Here is a 6,000-nt window from a genome sequence, read left to right as displayed (position 1 = left end):
CGCTGCTCCACCGTGCGCCATTGCTGCCCATCCATCATCCTCTCTCCAGCATCGACTTCGTGCCTCCTCCACAGTGCGTGAAACCCATACTCTATCCTCCACGGTGTGTAAGAAATCCCTAAGATCTGCTCTACCCTTTGCGTTTATGTGGTTGTGGAGTAGCGTGGCTGCTATCCGTCCTTATCTCCCCGGCGTCGACCTTTCACCTCTCCTTCACAGTCCGTGAAACCCCTGCTTCCCCCACCACGGTGCGTGAAATCCCTAATCTCTTCTCCACTTACTTTCATCCCATTCTTTGATGAGCAGGCACCATATTGTGGAACTCATATTTGGAATTTTTTCAATTATTACTTGTGAACACAATAAACATTGCTGATAATAAATCTAATTGAAACCTGTAGTTAGCAGTATATTCCAAGTGGCATTTCATTCTATTCCTAAAATGCATTTTAATTTAAAGGTTTAACCTCTCCTCAGTCCTCTGTCTTTGATCTTTCTACTTTCTTCCTAAACCTTTAGTTCGTTCTTCTCCATTACTCTTTCTTTCTTGTTTTCACTCTTGATCACTTACAAATTTTGAATACTATTTTTCTCAAAATTTGGCTATATCTTCGTGGTTCAGATTATGATTTCAGATTATTTTGATTCAATTTTTGTCTATATCTTGTATTAGTTGGGGTTAATTGTGGCTTTTTAGAGTTAGGAATTTGAATGTACATTTATCTGGATTTATTGTGTGCTTTGTAATTTCTTTGTCTCTCATATTTTCATTAATGGATTGCTCAAGTGAAGTCTCTATCTTCAAATTGATACTACACCTGTGATTTAGATATTATCTTTGCTTTTGGTTTGTGAGCAATTTTATGTAATTTTAATGGTCACTTTACACTAAATTCCTAACCTTTTGCTAGTGTTTGCTAGAGAACTGTTGGTAATTCATACATTGTGGCTTAGCGAGTTAGGTGTCAAGTAGGCAAAAGTAATACCGTGTCCTTTTTTTCTTGTTAACGTGATATTTAGTTTTTACTTTTTGATTTTGGATTTTAAGTATGTTGATTGATTCTTTACAACTTATTCTGGACACTGTATGGGTTTTTCTTGACTATGTTGTTCTTGATCTTCTCTGCTGAACTGGTTAAATTTGCAAGCAAGCAAAAGATGCGTTAAATATACTTAAGAAGCGTTTGGGCAATAAAAGTCCCAAGATACAACTTTTGGCACTTTTTGTTAGTATTTCTCTTCTACTTTTTTGATAGTCATTGAATGTTTTAATACAATTTGATGTCGTGTGATAGATTATTGTATAGGTTAAAGTAACTTTTGTAAAGGTGTTCATATTTTTTAAACTCTTTTGCTGTTATAAGATATGAAGCATAGAGTACTACCAAAATTTTTATTCATAGTTTCAGTTATGTACACATAGTAAATAATGCTAACTCACATGCATGGTTTGTATTTGATGTAGGCACTGGAGAGCCTTAGTCCATGAAACCCTTACTTTTCCTTCTACGGTGTGCAAAATCTCTAATCTCTTATCCACTTATTTTTATCACATTCTTTGATAAACAGACACCATATTGTGGAACTCATATTTGAGATTTTTTTAATTATTACTTGTGAACACAATAAACATTGCTAATAATAAAACTAATTGAAACCTGTAGTTAGCAGTATATTGCAATTGGCATTCCATTCTATTCCTATAATGCAAGAAAGAGAGAGTAATGGGATTTGACTGATTTTTCTTGTTCTTCATAATTCAATCTGAAAAAAATTAAGCCTCATATATCTAGAATTGATATTTAAGTTTGACTAGCAAATAGATTGGACTCAACTTAGAAACAAGTGGGTAAACTCATTGTATGTAACCTTAGCAAAAATGTAAAAATTTAAATTTAATATTTAAGAGTATAAAGCTTTATATCATAAATTGCAGACATTCAGCACCCAATAACACCATTAATTAATATGTATATCTTTGCATATTTCTGCGATCAACTATGTATGATTGATTATATTCATAGAGCGAATAAACTTTATGCCATTTTATTAAGGTTGATTAGGAAGATGCATGAGGTAAATACTACATTATTCTCCACGTTTCCATCATGTATTAGATTCTTTTAGTTTCGTCTTTTAGTTTTGTCTCTTATATAATAACACTTGTCACTTTCATTGCACACAACCAAATTACTATGTATGATATATATCCACACATACAGTACCATCTTCTTAGACGACACATCTCAAGTTGTAATATAAAATTTTCCGTGCTAGAGTAATTAAAAAATAATAAATAAATAAATAAGACTATAGTGAACAATGCAAATTTCTGGTCATATTGACAATTTGAAGCTTTAACATTGGCGGCCAAGTAGACCAAAGAATAGATAAAATAATAAAAACTAGACAAAAATTTCTTGGAAATAAATGAGTGCACAAAAAAATAGAAGGAGAAATATGTATACTCACACAATTGTATATGTCTTCTCTATCAATAATTTAAAAAAAAAAAGTATATTAATAAGAATTATTTTCATATTTCAATAATGACATGTTTTTCATTTGATTTTTTTTTAACATACATTTCAGTGCTATGCTTGACTAACTGAGATATGTCAGTTTGTGATTAATTGATAACATTTTGTGATTCATATACCAAAATTGTATTTTCTCTGCTTTTATTATTTATTTTTCTTGATTTAATTTCTATTCATAATCATGTTAATATTAAAGTTAAAAATATAAAAGAGAAATATATATAAAGATGGCTCACATAGCATTAATCCATCTAATTTTATTAGCATTCACATGTGCTAGTTCTTTGCCTCTGATCAACTGTTATATATATATATTTATATCTCTCTGATATAGTTGGACATTGTTTATAAAGCTAGTAAATTTATATTTTCTGATTTAACATAATTCCATAAAGAAATAAAAAGGTTAATTTCATTATATACGTTCAAACTATTTCAAAATAAACATAATAGAGGATATTTAATTCCTCTATTCTCTTCTTTTTTGAGTTAACAAATAAAGAAGGGCTAAAAATATAATTTGAAGATTCTATTCTTTATTCATTATTATTATAGTTATATTTTTTGTTTTAATTATTTTCTAATTCTAATTTTTACTCCTATTTTCTTTTTCACTTTTTAAGGAAGCTTTTCTTAATCTTTTCATTTCTTGAATTTGGAACCAGCAATTCTTTTTACCAGTAATTTTTTAGAAAGCTGATGAGCGGATAATTTATACGCTTTTTGGCATTATTTTTAGTATGTTTTCAGTATGATTTAGTTAGTTTTTAGTATATTTTTATTAGTTTTTAATTAAAAATCATATTTCTGGACTTTACTATGAGTTTGTGTGTTTTTCTGTGATTTCATGTATTTTCTGGCTAAAATTGAGGGACCTGAGCAAAAATCAGATTCAGAGGTTGAAGAAGGACTGCAGATGCTGTTGGATTCTGACCTCCCTGCATTCAAAGTGGATTTTCTGGAGCTACAAAACTCCAAATGGTGCGCTTCTAAGTGCGTTGGAAAGTAAACATCCAGGGCTTTCCAGAAATATATAATAGTCCATACTTTGAATAAGTATTGATGACATAAACTGGCGTTCAACGCCAGTTCCATGCTGCATTCTAGAGTCAAACGCCAGAAACAAGTTGCAAAGTGGAGTTCACCGCCAGAAACACGTTACAAACTGGCGTTCAACTCCAAGAATGACCTCTCCACGTGTAAACTTCAAGCTCAGCCCAAGCACACACCAAGTGGGCCCCGGAAGTGGATTTCTACATCATTTACTCAATTCTGTAAACCCTAGTAACTAGTTTAGTATAAATAGGACTTTTTACTATTGTATTAGACATCTTGGGACGTTTAGTTCTTAGATCATGGGGGCTGGCCATTCGGCCATGCCTGAACCTTTCACTTATGTATTTTTCAACGGTAGAGTTTCTACACACCATAGATTAAGGTGTGGAGCTCTGCTGTTCCTCAAAGATTAATGCAAAGTACTATTGTTTTTCTATTCAATTCAACTTATTCCGCTTCTAAGATATTCATTCACACTTCAATATGATGGATGTGATGATCGTGACAGTCATCATCATTCTCAACTTATGAACGCATGCCTGACAACTACTTTCGTTCTACCTTAGATTGAATGGATATCTCTTGGATATCTAATACAAGGGACTGAGTCCGAGTTATTAGCGTCTTTGTGGTATAAGTTAGAACCCATGGATGGCCATTCCTGAGATCCAGAAAGTCTAAACCTTGTCTGTGGTATTCCGAGTAGGATCTGGGAAGGGATGGCTGTGACGAGCTTCAAACTCGCGAGTGCTGGGCGTAGTGACAGACACAAAAGGATAGTAAATCCTATTCCAATATGATCGAGAACCGACAGATGATTAGCCATGCAGTGACAGCGCATTGGACCATTTTCACAGGAGGATGGGATGTAGCCATTGACAACAGTGATGCCCTACATAAAGCTTGCCATGGAAAGGAGTAGGATTGATTGGATGAAGACAGCAGGAAAGCAGAGATCAGCGGAACGAAAGCATCTCTATACGCTTATCTGAAATTCTCACCAATGAATTACATAAGTACCACTATCCTATTTTATATTTTATTTATTTTCATCCACTATAATTTCTTAATACAATTTAATCCGCCTGACTGAGATTTACAAGGTGACCATAGCTTGCTTCAAGCCGACAATCTCCGTGGGATCGACCCTTACTCACGTAAGGTTTATTACTTGGAAGACCTAGTGCACTTGCTGGTTAGTTGTACGAAGTTGTGAAACAGATATAAGATCATGAACGTGCGTATTGAGTTTTTAGCGCCGTTACCAAGGAATGGAATGATCACGATTTCGCACACCAAGTTTTTGGTGCCGTTGCCGGGGATTGTTCGAGTTTGGACAACTAACGGTTCATCTTGTTGCTCATATTAGGTAATTTTCTTTTTCGTTTTATTTTAAAAAAAAAATTGTTTTCAAAAATCTTTCAAAAAAATTTTTCCCTTTGTTTTCGAAAATTATTTTAAAATTTTTAAGAATGAATTCTAAAGTTTCAAAATGGTATGCTGAAATTTGGCTGGCCATCAAGCTTTAGACTAACCTGGTATGATTCCTGGAATCTTGATTGAGGACTTTGAATTCATTGCTTCCTTTTCCCTATATGTTTTCAAAAAAATAAAAAATAAAAATATACAAAAATCCAAAAAAAAAATTACTAAAATCATAAAATCAAAAATATTTTTTGTTTCTTGTTTAAGTCTAGAGTCAATTTTTAAGTTTGTTGTCAATTGCATTTTTTTTTCTAAAAATTTATGCATTTTTCGAAAATTCATGCATTCATAATGTTTTTTATGATCTTCAAGTTGTTCTTGGTAAGTCTTCTTGTTTGATCTTCATATTTTCTTGTTTTGTGTCTTTTCTTGTTTTTCATATGCATTTTTAATTTGTTAGTTTCTAAAGTTTAAAAATTTCTAAGTTTGGTGTCTTACATGTTTTTCTTTCATTAAAAATTTTCAAAAATAAGTCTTGATGTTCATCTTGATCTTCAAAGTGTTCTTGGTGTTCATCTTGACATTCATAGTGTTCTTGCATGTATTGTGTGTTTTGATTCATAATTTTTATGTTATGAGTCTTTTTCATGTTTTTCTCTTTCTTCATTAAAAATTCAAAAAAAAAAAAATATCTTTTCCTTCTTTTACTCAAAATTTTCGAAAATATGATTTGATTTAGTCAAAAAGTTTTTAAATTTAATTGTTTCTTATGGCTCAAATCAAATTTTCAATTTAAAAATCTTATCTTTTCAAAATCTTTTTCAAAAATCAAATCTTTTTCATTTTACCTTCATATTTTCGAAAAATTTTTAAATTTGATTTTCAAAATCTTTTTCTTATTTTATTTCTTAATTTTCAAAATCTTTACTAACATTTAATATGATTGATTGAAAAATTTCAAGTTGTTACTTGCTTATTA

This window comes from Arachis ipaensis, chromosome B3 (genome assembly GCF_059453495.1).
Source record: "Arachis ipaensis isolate K30076 ecotype BB chromosome B3, ASM5945349v1, whole genome shotgun sequence".
Classification (NCBI taxonomy): domain Eukaryota; kingdom Viridiplantae; phylum Streptophyta; class Magnoliopsida; order Fabales; family Fabaceae; genus Arachis; species Arachis ipaensis.
Note: the sequence above shows the minus strand (reverse complement) of the source record.